This window comes from Nanorana parkeri, unplaced genomic scaffold (genome assembly GCF_000935625.1).
Source record: "Nanorana parkeri isolate BGI_ZX_2015 unplaced genomic scaffold, ASM93562v1 scaffold5, whole genome shotgun sequence".
NCBI lineage: Eukaryota > Metazoa > Chordata > Amphibia > Anura > Dicroglossidae > Nanorana > Nanorana parkeri.
Genome location: NW_017306273.1, coordinates 170,687 through 187,982, shown reverse-complemented (window position 1 = coordinate 187,982; position 17,296 = coordinate 170,687). Strand labels below are relative to the sequence as shown.

Here is a 17,296-nt window from a genome sequence, read left to right as displayed (position 1 = left end):
GGGAGCTGTGGGTCACCAAACAGTTCTGAGCTCAACCACCAGGCCCAGTTCTAGTTTCAAGCACAGATGACTATAAAAACTTGGGCGAGGATCTAGCTCTTCCATACTTCACCCAATAATACATTCTTTGATCACTGTCTCTGTTCCTGTTTGAGAGATTTCCTCCCTTTTTGTAACTCCAGAGGACAAATAGCTGCCGACACTCCAATAAAACTCAACAGAAGTATAATTTTGTTGTTCCAGACAACGTTTCACATAAAAACTGGGCTTAATGGACTCTACATTTAAGGCCAGTTTTTGGCTGAAACATGTCAGTGGATGGGGTTCCAGGCAGGGACTTTGTGTCCGCTTGTCTGGAACAATAAAGTTACACCTTTGTTGGAGTGCCGCAGCCTTTTTCTCCTTTCGCTTTACGGGCGATTGGGGCACAGGATGAGCCTTTGCTTTGCTGTTGGTACCTAGTCAGCCAAGAGACAGTGTAATGGGCTTGTGAGTGTCAACCATTTATTTATTTCTCACTTTTGTCTGTGTGAATACTGGGATCCCTTCACTTCCTGTCCCTGGATACAACAGGAAATGAGAAGAAATCTCTGAAAAGTGATCTTAGACAGATGTCACTGGAATAAGTGTCCACAGTGAAGTATTTTCCCTTTACCCCTGTCCCGGTGACAACTGTAAAGTTGAGGATTTCTAGGGGAGCTTCTGATGTAAAGAGAGGAGCTTTCATGTGAAAGGGGGCTTCTAGTGTTATGGGGCGGGGGGGACTCTGATGTGAAAGGAGGGAGCTCTAATTTTATGGGGATCCTGATTTGAAGGTGGGGACTCTGATGTTAAAGGGGAATGCCATTGTTTGTGTGTTTTTTGCTTGGGCTTCCCCTTAAAATCCATACCAGACCCCTATAAGGGGGTGAGGGTCTGGTATGAAATTTGGAGGGACCACACATTGTGTTTTACATTTACGTTTTATACATATTAGACTGGGGTGCCACAGGATTTTACATACTTTTAAAGGCTGCCATGACTGAGAAAAGTTTGAGAAACGCTGGATTGGTGTCTTCCAATGAAGAATGCAGCTTTTGTATCTCTCGGGAAATGCTTGTAAACCAGTCAGCTTTGCAGCCCCTCGGTGTTCCATAAGACTGAACTGAGTAATCCGTTGGTCAGCCGCACCCCATGGTTACAAGGTGCAGGTGTAGCTGTGGGCTTAATTATACCTGCCACACCGCTGCTGATCACACGCCATTTATTTAGGACACGTGTCCATCCATCCTCTGGCGTGCAGTGTGCGCAATTCTGAATGGCACTAAAATGTCAGCTTTACCCCCCAGAAACCAAAACTGACCACTCCTACATTTCACTCCTACATTCTAAAATGATCTCAGGCTTTATAAAGGATTCTTTACAGTTTTCTCTGATTATGGTGTTATGTGTGCAGGAAAAACATGATCATTTGTATTATAATACCAGATTTATAAAGAGCCAACAGTTTGTTCGGCACTTTATAATATAAAGGGAGAGAGTACAGCTACAATACAAAGCAAGACAAGAGAGTTACGCTGGCCGTAGACCAGTAGAATTTCACTTTAGGGCCTCGTCACACCATATCCAGTGCGTCCCGGTGTGGTATCGAGCCCGGAACGCACTGGATTGCATAAATCAAGCCGGGCCGCATTCTGGGGCCGGAGGAGTCGCATCGGTGCCATTCATATTAAGGGCACCGTAGACACGCCTCCCGCAGTGGCGATCGCCTGCAAATGCGAAGTGCAGGAATGCCCTCATTTCCGGTACAGTGCGATTGGGAAATATGCTGCCTATAGGAGGCATTCCTGTACCTCGTGTTCCGGTGCGGGCGATCACACTGTGTGCGGGGGGGGGGTGCCCCCTCCCGCCCCAGAACACGGCCTCACTTGATCTACGCGATCCAGTGCTCATCAAGCATTTTAAAAGCCTTCAAAACTTTTTGACTTTAATATCACTTTAAATGAAACATACAGAATACTCCCAATGTGATCCTTTAATTTCCTACTAATGAATCTCTATGTAACATCAGATCTCCCATGCAGAGTACCCCTGCTCAGGCTTCCCTAACCTACCCGCAGCCTTCAGAACCTTAGTGATTTTGTGGGCTAACCATGGAAATTAATGGACTTGATTAGAGGCCATCAACTGCTATGGCTGATGCACCATAGCTCGGTTGTCTGGCCGTTGGTGGGGGAGTCATTTCGGGGGACGGGTATCTTAAAATATAGTCACCCTTGAGCGAATTAAGACCGCTCAGCAGAATCATCTCATGGGTTAAAAATCTGAAACACTTTAAAGTTGGGATTTAATATCAGATAAGTTTTGTGCTGCAGTTAATAAACTTTGGAGGTCCTGAGGGGCCATTCATTCTGAGACAGAAGAGAAGCGTCAGCTGTCAGTTTTCTAGTGCGGTGTACAAAATCCAATAAGACTTTTGCTGTAGCGATACCTTCGCTCTGTGTCCTGCTTTGCTGGAAAGTTGGATGAAGAATAGCAAACAATTGAACATGCTGTATGTGTGGAACGTTGCCCTCATACTAAACCGTAAAAGCACAATGTTGGATCAATCAGTTACTGCAAGAGGCGAACCGCCCAACAGATGCAACAGCTGACTGAAGCCCACCAGGCCTCCTTAGAGGGACAGCAACAAGTGAACGTGTCTCTACAGTGACACATACAGTATATGTACTGTATATATGTCAGTAAGTGCTCCATCAAATTCTGTCAGCTGCGGTCAATGCAGACACTATTCAACTTGCTTGTCGCACTCCTTACCGAATGTCCCTTGTAATGGGGGGTGCTCGCAGTGACTGAGGATGTTTGTTTTTTTTGTTTGTTCCTAGTTAACCCCCATTAATTCTTTACCCTAATTAACTTCTTCCCCTTCTCCCCGTTTCTGTTTATTTCTAGTGTTCTAATCATTAATATTTAGACTTTTTTGTTTATATCCATGTTGTTTGTTGATCTTTTGAGTGCTGCATTGAAAAAACTACTTTACACGATTTGTAAATAACTTTGCAATGTTTTGTACCAGAATCTTGTGTCATTTTAAACAGCACAAGTATGGAGTAAAATCTACTTTTTATCTACAGTAACATTTTTTCTTTTTTGGATCGATAAAGTGTTTTTTGTTTGTTACTTTTTTATGGATTCCAAAAAACAAATCATTTTTTCAAGACTTGCCAGAAAAGAGCTTAGTTTGTCCGATTAACAATATATGTATTACTTTGTTATGTTAAAGTGAGTGTAGATCCTCAAATCATCTCTGAATTGGTGCTGACACTGTTCTTCCTTCTGGAGGGGGGCTACTTTTGTTCCCCATGGGCCCTGTGTGTCTTGTAAAGTAGTCACCGCTCCAAGCTCGCTCCCGTGATGGACTACAATCTCATGTTTAGTTTACTCATTTGTATTGAGATTGTAGTCTATCACCGGAGCGAACTTGGAGCGGTGACTACTTTACAACACACACAGGGACCATGGGGAACAAAAGTAGCCCCCCTCCAGAAGGAAGGACAGTGTCAGCACCAATTCAGAGATGATTGGAGGAGCTACAGCCGAGTGATACACAAATAAGATACATTTTTCTCAATAAGGTACTTGAATGTAATTTTAGGATTGAACTCCTGAGTTTAGTGTCACTTTAAGTACTGACAAAGTTATTGTTGTGTAAACAGGCCCATAGCAGGAATATAAAAGTTGCTCTGGCCCATAGGGGGTGTACAGGTGTGAGAGATGAACTGGTTAAATTTTTGTTCAAATTCAATCTTGTTCTTTAATGTATTTAATGATAAACTTCAATTAGATGGATCGTATTAATTTTATCATCTGCATGGAACAGATTTTTTAGTCATAAAAGCACAGCAGTCTCCGGTGTATTGTTCGGTGTATTCTGTACAAGACTAAGCTCATTAATGTCAAGTTTCACCGACGTAAGGAAAAATGTAATAATAATCATGTGAAACAAGATCTGTGACTGTGGACTAGTTAATAACCTGAATAAAAGTGCTGGACCAACCTGCTTGCACTGTTCTGGTTGTCCCTGTCCCACGCATGGTTTAGCAGTGCCTTATACCAGTTAAAGTGACATTAAAGTCACACATATTCCCCCCCCCCCCATGCTGCTTTAAGGACCTACCTTAAATGATCCCTCTAGATCCGATCATCTTCCTTCCACTTGTATTCAGCAATACTTCCAGCACTGGTGCCCTTCCCTGATCCACCACAGACTCCTATCTCTTCCTGTCCCAAGGCGTCTGTCCGACGTGCACACTCCCAACTGCATGCACCCCCCCCCCCCCAATGCTGCTTTAAGAACTTACCTTAAATGATCCCTCTTGATCCGATCATCTTCTTCCTTCCACATGTATGCAGCAATCCCTCCAGCACTGGTGCCGGTCTCTGATCCCCCACAGACTCATGTCTCTTCCTGTCCCATGGTGGCTGTCCGACGTGCACGCTCCCAGCTGCATGCATTCAGCTCCACTGTGCCTCTCCTCTTCTCCCCGCCAAAGATCTGTACTGTGCATGCGCCCGCCCCATCATCCTGCTCGGCCACTCGATTACCGTCAGACCTTCGGACAGGAGCGAGCGGCGGAGTTACTTTTTTGGTAACTTGCTTGCGAGCAGTAGATTTATGGACAAGCAAACGAGATTTGAATTATACTTTAAGCATGTGCCTCTTACAATTTGGTCCTAGGATATGGCCAGCGCCTTCAAGAAATGGAAGAGATGGAGGAGCTTGTAAAACAGCTTATATTGGCAAATACTAAACCGTAAAAGCACAATGTTGGATCAATCAGTTACTGCAAGAGGCGAACCGCCCAACAGATGCAACAGCTGACTGAAGCCCACCAGGCCTCCTTAGAGGGACAGCAACAAGTGAACGTGTCTCTACAGTGACACATACAGTATATGTACTGTATATATGTCAGTAAGTGCTCCATCAAATTCTGTCAGCTGCGGTCAATGCAGACACTATTCAACTTGCTTGTCGCACTCCTTACCGAATGTCCCTTGTAATGGGGGGTGCTCGCAGTGACTGAGGATGGTGCCGCCAGTATCAGCAAACGTGTATAGATGTCACCAGCACACCAGAAATTCTTTTAGGATCACAAAATGTTAATTTGCTGAAGATTCTTGTCATAAAACAAGCGCTTTCGGGGCCGGACAGGGTCCTTCCTTCATAGCTAATCCTAAAGAAGGAACCTGTGCAGCCCCGAAAGAGCTTGTTTTATGACAAGAATCTTCAGTAAATTAACATTTTGTGATCCTAAAAAGGATTTTTTGTGTGCTGGTGACATCAATACACGTTTTCTGTGTTCAATACAGCCTCATCCCATGGGACCTCGATGGCCTTAAGATCTGTGTAAAGGTAGACCTCCAGGTTGTTGGCGGTCTTCCTTGTCTCCGCTTTCTTTTAGGTGGTCAGCGCATTTCAAATTTGAGTATGCAGGGATTGGGTAGGCACAGGATATGTCTGACCAGCTGTAGCCTCCGATCAGTGGCAATATCTTCTAGCATCTGTATTCTACTACATTTCAAGATTTCCTCATTTGTGATACAGTCTCTATATGTGGTGCCCAGAATTTGCCATAGACATTTGTGTTAATATTATTTTTCGGGCATTTTTTATTGGGTGATCTTCCATGTTTCACTGTCTTGGGCAGTGGGAATATTGGTCATTGCACATAGGGGCACCTTCACAGTCGTAGCGAGTGAATTCATTGACCCGACTTGAAGTAAATGCTGAAACATGAATACTGTCTTGCCAATTCTGCTGTGTACTGGTGCAAAGCGCTTTACAAAAATTGTCCCTGAAGATGATGTTAAAGACTACCTCAGCAACTTTGAGAGAGCCACGTATTATGAGAAGCTACCCATGGCGCAGTGGGAGGACGTGCTAGCACCCTTTTCAATGAGGAAGCCCCCAAATGTCTACTTTGACTTGTAACCTTAGACCTTCTTGGACTGTTCTTGGGTGTCCCTGTCTTGTGCAATGTTTACTGCTGCCAATACCAGTGGAGTCTTTCCCCCCGTTACAATATATTTGCAATGATGCAGTGTAACTTGTAATAATAATTATTAGCAGGGCACCTTGAGATAGAATCACCTCCTTTCCTCCAGGGACATTTTACATTATACTAGTCCTCATACCTGCTGCTCTAGTTTTGGCTTTTCCTATGTCTTTATATCCTGTAATTTGCTTTTGCTCACCGACGGCTCTCGGGGCACCTGTGTAGCAATTTTAATCCTCTCCACGGAGAGCGAATGTGCCCAGATGATAAATAAGGATTCCCATACGGTATCTTTCTTTGGATACACAAAACAATGTCTAGTAATAGCCAATAACTTTCTTTTGCTCCTTTTTTTATTGCGTGGGCTGCCATTATTATCCGTAATGAGCTTCGAGCAGCGTCACTGCTAGATCAGATTCCAAACTGCGACGTGACAGAAAGTCAAGAAAGTCCTATCTGGACTTTCAGGGCAAGTTTCCGGGTTGTAGTTTGTTAAAGGGGGAAGATGGCAGAGACATTCCGGTTCCATATTGTTCTCGGTGACCTTTTGCTGTTCTTATTTGTTTGTCCTTCGAATGTTACTAATTCCAGGAGCCGGAAAAGAAGCATTTGTTCCATGAGGTTATTATCACGGATAATAATATCTGATATTCTGCTATCAGAATAGTTTGTCGTGCTGTGCAGAGACATCATAGCTGAGGGAAAGCAATGTAATCCCATTCCAAATGCATAATGCTTAGCTGTTATATAGATTGTGAAGCCTTGTGATAATGTCTTCATTTGAAATATCAAGTTGGAAAGGAGCCGTATAATGTTAGGGTGCCGCTTTCATTTATTGGTGTATTATCTTATAAGTGCATACTCTGATTTATTGTGTACTGTTTACTTTAACCACTTACCATTGGCTCCTGATGGCCCTGCAATTGGCTCTCACAGTGATCACGTGATCAGGAACCCATCCCAGTGACTCCTGGTCGTAAACAGTGACCATGAGCTGTCGGTATCAATTGAAGAAATGTCACCAGCACACCAAAAATCCTTTCAGGATAACCATGTGTTCATTTAATAAGAACCATGTCAAGTTACTTGACATGGTTCTTATTAAATGAACACATGGTTGTCCTGAAATAATTTTTGGTGTGCTTATGACATTTCTTCAATTGATACCTTTAACCAGCTGTGCCTTCCGCAGTAACTACAAGCAACCTCCCCTGTCATTGGGGCATCCAGTAAGGAATACAACAAGTTTCTTTCTTTTTTTCATGAGCTGTCGGTGACGCCCTGTTGCTGGGGCACCCAATTAATTATGCTTCCAGCACAAAACAGCAAGGTCAACCTTATGCATGTATGTGGCGGCAGGGCATAAAGGCCACCGCCAAGCCGGCACATATGCATGTGGCTGGTGGCAACAGGTTAAAGTAACTTTCCCATGTTTACAATCTTTCTGTTCCGTGTCTTCATTCTTTTATGAAGCCAGAACTCCAGTCAAAAATGAGACGGGTTCCTGATCACGTAAAAATTAGACAGGTTCCTGATCACGCGATCCCTGTGACAGCCAATGACAGGGCCCTTGGGAACCAGGAGTAAGGAATTAAGGTAAACAGTACACAATAAAGCCTATGCAAAAAATAATGAAGCAGCTTTTGCTACAAACCGGTAATGTCCGCCACAGTACCTCTCCCCATCTCTAGATGCTGCAACTTTTCTGGTTGAAAGATTGCCAGCGTCATTCAACCCACTTCCACCGAGCCCAGGATGTCATGGACATGCCTCCCTGAAGTGCTTTATTGTACCAGCCTGGGCCCTGAATACTACTGCAAGAAGGGCATTCAGATTCACATGAGCGCCATTGTCTGCAGTAGTAAGGACCAGCAGCCGTAAGAGGAGAATGGGAAGCCACTGGACCAGAACACCGTTTGGCAGTCATTTAAAGCCTGAGTTCTGCTTTAATCTAAAGATTGTTTGTGTTTTACTGTAGTCTCAGTCTCCCTGACCAACAACTTCTGAGATAAAGTTTCACACAAAAAGTCACAATTGACTTGTAGATTTGCACTAAGAGAGAGGAGCAGTCCTGCACAAGCACTGTGCAGAACTGCTAAGTGGGAAGCAGAGACTGTAATATGTAATGTAGTATGTAATGAGCAAATACTGTATGTCTACTCCCGTATTTATATATAATTTCAAACTATACACAGTAACAAGCCAGTTATCACCAGAATCAACAAAGCCAGCTAACTAACAAGGCATTCTAGGCAGAAGCCTAGGGTTGGGGATGGGGCAGCTGGGCCATCCACCTGTCGAAGCGTTCCTTTTTTTTGGGTGGACATGTTATGAAAACAAACAGTGGCTCAGCTTCCCTGGTGTTGCAGCAAGGATTTTCTTGCTGCAACACCTGCCTCAACCAAACACAAGCCACAGAGTGGGCACCTCCCCACCCCCAAGCAAAAGTTGTTGCACTGCCAAGGAAGTTGCTAGTAGAGTTGAAGATGGGGTGGGGGCCATGTTTACCTGTCGTCCCTAGAATAGTAATTGGGCATGCATTGCAATGCGCATTACAGCTAGTCATGTTTGTCCCTGGCAATCTGTGCTCTTGCTAACATCCCTGGTAATATATGTCCCAATGTGTACCCTTGTTAACATGTGTCTGAGAGTGTGCACCTTGGTTGCATTTCTCTGGTAATACATGTGCCCCTGTAACATATTCCTCTAGTTTTTCTGATAATATATGTCCCTGGCAATATGTGTCCCTAGTAATATAACCCTGCTAATGTCACTGGTAGAATAGGTCCCAGAAAATGTGTCTCCTTGCTAACATATCCCTGGTCATGTCCCTAGTGATATATATATCTGGCAATGTCTGCTCTTTATCACTAATCCCTGCTGATGTCCATGGTTATATATATATATATATATAAATATATATTGTACATGTATATATATCTCCTTTGCTACTATGCTTTTGGTAATAGGTGTCCCGGGCAATCTGTGCCCCTGGCAACGTATCCCCGTTAATGCTACAGTAGTATATGTCCTGGGAGTGTATGTCGTTAGTAACATATCCCTGGTAATGTCTCTGTAAATATATTGTAACAAGGACACTCCACTGTAGACAGGAGGTGCAAGTAAGATGCAGTTTATTTGCTTTCAAAACGGTAGATAACACGAAATCCTCTCAATATGGTTCGCAAACCCCGCAGCTCCCTGCTGCACTGGCCTCCACTGACTCCAGGGTGGAGCTCTCCTGACTCACAGGTAGGGCCCTCAACACATTCCCAGCACACACTTCATGAGGGATGTACACAGGTGCACGATCAGGTGCTGGTCACTACCAAAGCATGGACCCAGGAATGGAGATTTCATCCCACCCAGAGCTCTAAGAAATCTCCTGGCTCCAGGATCCCAACTATGATCCAGAAAACCTGGAAAGAACTGAAAAGGCAGTTCTCTCCTGGTACACGTACTGTCTTCCTGGAGCCACTCAGCCCCTCTGGCTGAGAACCCTGGGTGACTTTGAGGCCACCTAACACCGTGGTATTGCCTCACAATGCCACAATATGTAATTAGTAACATATCCCTGGTAGTGTACTCAGTAATATATGTCTTTGGTAACATATCCCTGTTAATGTACTTGGTAATATATGCCCCTGGTAATGTATGGCTTTGGTAACATATGCCTGGTAATGGCCTTAGTAATATACTGTATGTCCCTGGTCAAGTATGTGCTTGGTAACATATCCCTGGTAATGTTCCTGGTAATACATCCCTGGAAATGTATGTCTTTGGTTACATATCCCTGGTAATGTTCTTGGTAATATGTCCCTAGCAATGTATGTGTTCGGTTCCATATCCTTGCTAATGTTCTTGGTAATATGTTCCCGGCAATGTTTGTCCCTAGTCATATGTAATGTCGCTAATGATGTGCAAAGTTCCATAGCAACCAATCAGATTTGAGCTCATTTGGAGGAGACAGTGAGTGATAGTTGTTGATTGGCCGTCCTCTGCTTCTTCATATTGCTTGTTGGCCTTATGCCGAGCAGTCGTTAATCCTTTGGCTCCCACCACCCAGCGCATTGGATTTATTATCTTTAATTTGTTCTGCACAATGAAGGTAAAGAGTAAATTACACTTCAGCCAGCAGTGTGAATATCACGCCGTCTGCTGGTAATGAGTTATTATTCATATACCTGTCTCCGCTCTGTTCTTGTGGTTTTTAGGATATATTAAAAATTTACACATGAAAGTAAAACATGAAGGGAAGCAGCCGGTGCCATCATGAAACTCCTCGGAGTCAGCAGCGAACACCATGTCTCCGTCCAAGTCAATTAGTATCAAACATATAGTATTTCTTCCACGGCATTAAAGTACAAGTGTAGAGAGACAGCTAAATGCATAGCTGAAACATGGTTGTGAACCGCTGAAGAATATGCGATTCTGTTCAGGCAGTTTTCTAATCCAAACTGTTGGTGGAGCACTGGTCTCAAAGGTACACATGGCCTGGTATGATTTCTAGTCTCAGGGCGTAGCTCCCTATTGTAAATGGTATCCCATGGGTCCCCAAAGTAAGCCAAAGAACATATGAAGAGTGAGAGCACCACAAATACATAATTAGTCCAGTATAGCTTTATCAATCTGGATGAAAGGTCAATAGATAACAGACAACACGTTTCAGGGGACCTCAACTCTGCCTTCCTCAGGGCTTTTTCTTTACTGCGTAAAACATCTATTTGTTTCACTGTGTATTTTACAAACTGATTCCTGAATGGACGGAGAACCTTCTAAATTGGTCAAAATTCGACCTGTATCAGATGAGTCTCTGTATGTCTTTCCCTTGGCAGAATATCAGAAAAAACTCTGTATGTCTCTTCTGCCATAAAACATCTTTGGTGTCCTGTTAACATTGTAATTTCTAATCAAACACTGACTGCCCTGCATGCCCAGTCCAGGGAACAACCTGGGTTTTGGTATAATGTAACTCCCATACACATGTGTAAGAGTTACATCACCCATGGCTACCCTATGGCCAAAGTCAGAAGAGTTTGAACCCATGAGAAGACTGGTAGAAGGTGGCAGTGAAGGAAATGGAGCGGGGAAGGGGAGCGCAAACATTACATTGCTGGAGGAGGCCATACTAGGATGTAAGTGTGCAAGTATGCTGTTCAAATTATAGGAAGTACTCCAAGGTCCCCAGTTCCATACAGTTCTGCTTTAATACATTTCTTGTCATGCAGCTGATCACTAGAAGGAGCATTTACATTGACTTTTATCTTAGGAACATGTTCGAAAACCCGCCGAACATCGTACGATGTTCGGCGGGTGTGTAGCATGTTCGTAAGATAAAAGCCGGACTGGCCGGTGTGCGCAAGCGCACACTGCCCGTTCGGCATTAGGGTCATCGGAAGCCCGCCCCTCAGGGGGGCGCGGCTTGCGATCATCGCAAGTACGATCTGCCTGTCCAAGATAGGCAGATCGTACGTTTTTTTAATTACCTTACAGCCATCGCAAGACAAAAGTCGTGCGATGGTTGTAAGGTGTGTGCCCAGCCTTACAATAAGAGCTGAGATTTCCACATTCGGCAGACTGTACTCCAACTCTTACCAGAAGTTTTTTGCTGGATTTTGGTTTATTTCTGTGTGAGCACCCATTAGAAAAAAAATAAAAATGAAGCCTGTGCTTAGTTTTTATGACCTTTCTGAGAAAAGACACAAAATGTCTGCAGGATCTGCGTAGCACGAACGCTCTGTGCACTATAATTTCCATTTTGCTTTTTTCTGATGACACATGGAAAGCCGTGCACAGGTGCTAAATGGTGCGTGTTCAGCCCCAGACGAGGACACTCCATCTGAGCATCTTTTCAGTGATTTAGGAATCTGTTTATTCCGTCATGGAGGGTAACTGTGGAATGGAGATAAGGGAATATGAGCTTTGAATGTCACTGGTTTTCAGGCAGACGGGGAGCCATGCTGGCCATATTTTGGGAATAACGAGGCTGTTTGCAAACATGTGAATTATACATGCTCAGACCTAAAACTCTGTCATTTTTTAAAGTTTTAGATAGGGATGCACTGATACAATATCAGTGTCGCCGACAATACCAAGTATTTGGGCGAGTACTTGTACTTGCTCAAATGCTCCTGATGCCTAGCCTGAACGTCCGGTATCAGGAAGCCGGGCGGCGAGTCATTACACACTGCCCGGCTTCCCGATTGGTTGGGAAGCCGGCTTCCAGCTCCCTCATCACTTGGTGACGAGGGAGCATCGAGCCGGCTTCCCGGCAAATCAGGAAGCCGGACGGTGTGTAATGACTCGCCGCCCGGCTTCGTGATTGGTCAGGAAGCTGGTCAAACAGGAAGCCAGGCGGCGAGTCATTACCTGCCCCCCGGCTTCCTGATTGGCCAGAAAGCCGGCTTAATGCTTCCTCCTCACCTGGTGATGAGGGAGCATGGAGACGGCTTCCCGGATAATCTGGAAGCCGGGTGTTAAATCATTACACGCCGCCTGGCTTCTTTAATGGAACTTCTGGTATCATTATTTGGTATTGGCGAGTGGAAAAAAATATCAGTACTCGTATTCGGGGAATTTTGGGAAAACCAAGTCTGCTTGCAAACATGGGAATTATACATGCTCAGGCCTCAAACTCTGTCATTTCTTAAGTTTTAGATAGGGATGCACCAATACAAGTATTGGTATTGTTGCCATACCGAGTTTTTGGGCGAGTACTCGTATTTGCTCAAATGCTCCCGATGCCTATCTTGTGGTATCAGTAAGCCGAGCGGCGCGTCAGCACCCGCCCCACGGCTTCCTGGTTGGCCAGAAAGCTGGCTTCATGCTTCCTCGTCACCTGGTGATGAAGGAACATGTAGACGGCTTCCCGGCTAATCTGGAAGCCGGGTGGTGAGTCAATACACGCCTCCTGGCTTCTTTAATGGGACTTCTGGTATCAGTATTCGGTAACGGCGAGTACCGGAAAAAATATATCAGTACTCGTATTCGATACAAAAACCGGTATCGGTGCATCCCTAGTTTTAGAATTCAGTTTAGTTGAGATAAACAAATATTGTCTAAATACAAGTCATGTGAATCTTGGTGAGCTTTGTGTATTTCTTTCAGATCTGAGCAGTTATCCAGTGTGACACTTGCAGCTTCCTGTAATAAAGACTCACTGCTGCTCCTTGTCCTTAGGGTTAGTGTGACTGGTCTTGTCTCCGCATCCTCCTGTAGTTTCCTGTAGGCGGCCTTTAGTGAGTGGTTCCTGCTGGGTCCCTCCTTTACAAATGTCCTCTGCACGGGCTATGTACAGCCAGGTGAAGATGTCACTATTGCTTTTACAACATCTGGGTTTGCAAAGGGATATGGTGCACATAAAGTGGATTTATACCCTTTGTGGCTATCGAGGGATATACTACAATGAAAGATTTTGCTCAGAGTTCAGCATTAAAGTTTATAAGTGTTCAGTATCTCTAAACTTTTTTTTGGGGGGGGGGCTAGACTGGGGAAGTGTTAGAACTGGCTTGGAGAAGTTATTTCCCCTTAGTTTGAAGGGATTTCCTCTCACTTTATCACGTGCCTCTGGCGACCCCTGGAGTTGGGAACAAAAGGGTGCAGGGCAACGAGGAGCACGAGTGCCGTAGGCTGGAAACACCCACTGCGTGGTAACAACAGTGAAGAGAAGTCAGGAAGCCAAGGTCAAATCCGGTCGGGCAGGCGAGGTACAAAATTGTAAGGCAAACTCAATATCCAGGAAACAAGCTGAGGTCAGGGGCTGGCAGCAAGCAGAGAATAGTCCAGAGCAATCCGAGTCAAGGCAGGCTAAGGTAACAGATACCGAACACAGGCACAAACACTAAGCTGACAAGACCATCAGCAATGCCAGAGAGGCTGGCTCCTCCTTTTATAGTCCCAAGGCTCACAGACAGCTACCTCCCTTCCTGTGCGTTCTCCCGCTCACCTTGCCGCGATTCTCGCGCATGCGCAGTTTGCCGTGATTCTCGCGCATGCGCAGTTTGCCGCGATTCTCGCGCATGCGCAGTTTGCCGCGATTCTCACAGTTTGCAATCGTGCCTTTACACACTTCCTCTTGTGCCTCAAGGCCAATAAAGGGACAATGATTGTCAGGATTGTTTTGCTATTATTGTCCCACCTGGGAGCTATCCCTTTATTGGCCTGGAGGCACAAGAGGAAGTGAGAGGAAATCCCTTCTAACTAAGGGGAAATCACTTCTTAATTGTCACTGGAAACATTTCTCCAAGCTAGTAGATGAAGAACTGCTGAACTGATCTTTCCCTTGCGATCTTGTACAGGACAGGAAGTTAGGAGAAACTGAGCTGAGAGAGTTGGAGCTGTTTGGAAACTTGATGACTTGAATTTATTTGTATGTTTGGTTGTGCAGTATATCCGAGACAGGTTTTTGTCTGTAACCAATTCTTGGTTTAACATCAGACTTGGAAAATATACATTAAGGCCTTCATAAGTAAAGAGAAAGAATCACAGTGGACTTGCAGCAACACATATGCTGCAAAGTGACAGGTCATCTTTAAAAAAATGCATTGGCTTGTATGCTCGCCCTAATGAAGACATTGGTCATTGTTTAGCTCCTCGGGACATTTCTCAGAGGAATAGTGTGGCGGGGAATATGCTAAGATGGTTTTGAAATGAGAAGGGATTAATGCCGCTCCAAGCCAGTCATTTGTCCCATATTTCTAAATGTCAGGAGTTATTTGTAATATGTGGTTTTATTTTTTCTAAATGAATGCAAAATTCTGGAGAGGCCGATCTATTATTTGAATCATGCACGCAGTAACATTTCCAGATCTACTCCAGCTCAATATCAAAAACTTTCTGCCTAATCTACATCTTCTCTCTGTGTTGGGAGTGCAGTGATTTGCATCAAAGCAAGTTGACTTATTTTCTGTTTATGAGGCTCTTCCCAAAGTTTCAGTTTTCTGCTAGACATGTGCACCGGCAAATATGTGTTTATGTTAGTTTCGTTTTGATTCGGATTTTGCGTTATTTAGTTTTTCCGGATTCGGGTCCGATTCAGATTCGGATGAAATTCGGTAGCGGAAGTCTGTACGAAGTTTCATTTCCGTATCGTGTTTGTTTCGTTGCAGCAAAGAGACATTAAGAAAAAAAAAATGTAAAGGGTTTCTAAACCCTCAGTTTTTTTTTCCTATATCTACTGCCATCAAGCAGTAGATATAGGCAAAAACTAAAAAAAAAAAAGGGTTTCTAAACCCTCAGTTTTTTTTGCCTATATCTACTGCCATCAAGCAGTAGATATAGGCAAAAAGTAAAAAAAAAAAAAATCCTGCTTCAACAGCGGTTTAAACTTACCCTGTTTTCGCCGTGCGCTCCCGCCTGAGAATCCAAAACTGCTCGGGCGGCCGCAAATCATCTTAGGGCGGGTGCATGCACAGTTCGGATTTTCGGCTGGGAGACGAGCAGAGACGCAAGGTAAGTCTATGGACGCGTGCACCCGCATGCAGACACCGCGGGATCGGAAGTGCCAGCAAGGACAGAGGAGTCAGCGCTGGATCGGAGAGCCGCCGCACCGCTGGAGGGACAGATGAAAACATCAGGAAAGAAGAAGAAGATCGGATTAAGAAACATCATTTAAGGTAAGTGCTAACATTAACATTGGGGGGAGGGGACATTTTTTTTTACTTTGTCACTTTAAATGTCAATTTGCTGCATGGAAAATGTGTAAATAAACGAAAATACGTACAGACTACCGTTAATGAATTTCATCCGACATTTCGTTTTCGGAAATTCGGATTCGTTTTCATTCGTCATTTCTGTAATTCGGAAATTCTGATACATCCAAATTTTTGAATAACGAAAATTTGTCTGAAAAACTAATTTTTCCGAAATGAATCGCACATGTCTATTTTCTGCTCCTACATTTGGTGTTCCATGCGTTATGCAGGCGAGGACTTTGGATCAATGAAGGTCTAGTGGTTTAGGATTACTATAAGGAATAATATCTTGATTTTGTTGTTCCAAGTCCCATTCAACTTCTGGATAGAGTGGGTAAGTGACCGGCTGGTGGGAAATCCAAAATTTTTTAGTAGTTGCCAATACAGGAGGTAAGGGGAAATCTTGCAATGGGGACACCCCACCCCAGCAGGAAAGGATTAGAACCCTTTGTCAGAAAGGGATCGAGAACCCTTTAGAACCCTTTGGCACGAAAATCGATGGATTAGTGGTCATTTCGTCCGAAAAAAAAATTGCAACATGAACACTGCACATGTGCAAACAAAATTCCGTTCTGTCCATTGACGGAATTCGGCGAGTTAGTATTGCTGTGATTTTATTTCTGACTGTGGCTGCGTTGGAAGATTTTATTTTCAGTACCTGTGATTAGTGCCCCTAAAGCTGGCCATACACTCTGTGATTTTCGTTCGGGAATTTTCGTTGCTGCCAAGAACCCTCTTTTGGTTCTAGCTCAAATAGCCCATCAAGCACAGACCAATGTCAATTTCGATAATCGTTCCTTAGCAATACTATCTTACCGAATTTTGTCAATCGACAGGACAGATTTTTCGTTTGCGCCTGTGCAGTGTTCATGTTGCATTTTTTTTTAATTACGAATGCCACTAATCCATCGATTTTCGTATGAATCGAAAAAAGTTTTCCAGCCTAGCCCTTCGAGAAAATCTTCCCATCAACTGATTGATTATCATTTGAAAGACCATTTGTGGATGATTTCCGAACGATAATCGATAGATATATGGGCACCTCAAGACAGGAAGTCCTTCAAACAAAGTGCCACATGGCAAAACAACTCACAGTGGTCCTAACCCTTCCACGCTTTACTAAAGAAAAGGCCTCTATTGAAGAGATTTTCTATGCCTCTGTTGAAGAGATTTTCTCTTGCTTCCTGTTCCGGTGACACAACAGAAAGTAATGAGAGGACTCCCAGACAGGGACCCTACCCTACTTTGTCCAAAACTGGCTGGGGTTCTGTAAGCATTTAAAGAGAAAGCTACAATAGTGTTGGTCAATTTTTTTTTTAGGTATACAAGTTTTAAAACTGATGGTTTATAATGTTTTGGTGCAGTGGTGAGTGAATTGGGGACATGTGAAAGACGTGGCGAGTGCAAGCAGGATGTGGGGGCCTAGATGTGAGTGGGGTTTAGTGTGCAGGAGTGGCGCAGAGGGGAGTAAGATGGGGGTCAGCTGCAGTGGGCGGTGAGAGCGCAGGGAAGTTGACATGAAGGTGCAGTGGTGGAGAGGTTTAGGCACAATGATGATGGGGGGGCTGG

At 44.2% G+C, this 17,296-nt stretch overlaps 1 protein-coding gene across 1 annotated transcript in view; it reads left to right on the top strand.

Annotated features, from left to right (window-relative positions):
• Positions 1–17,296, top strand: part of NPHP4 (nephrocystin 4) — a 203,176-nt gene that overhangs the window by 28,444 nt on the left and 157,436 nt on the right. The window lies entirely within an intron of this gene.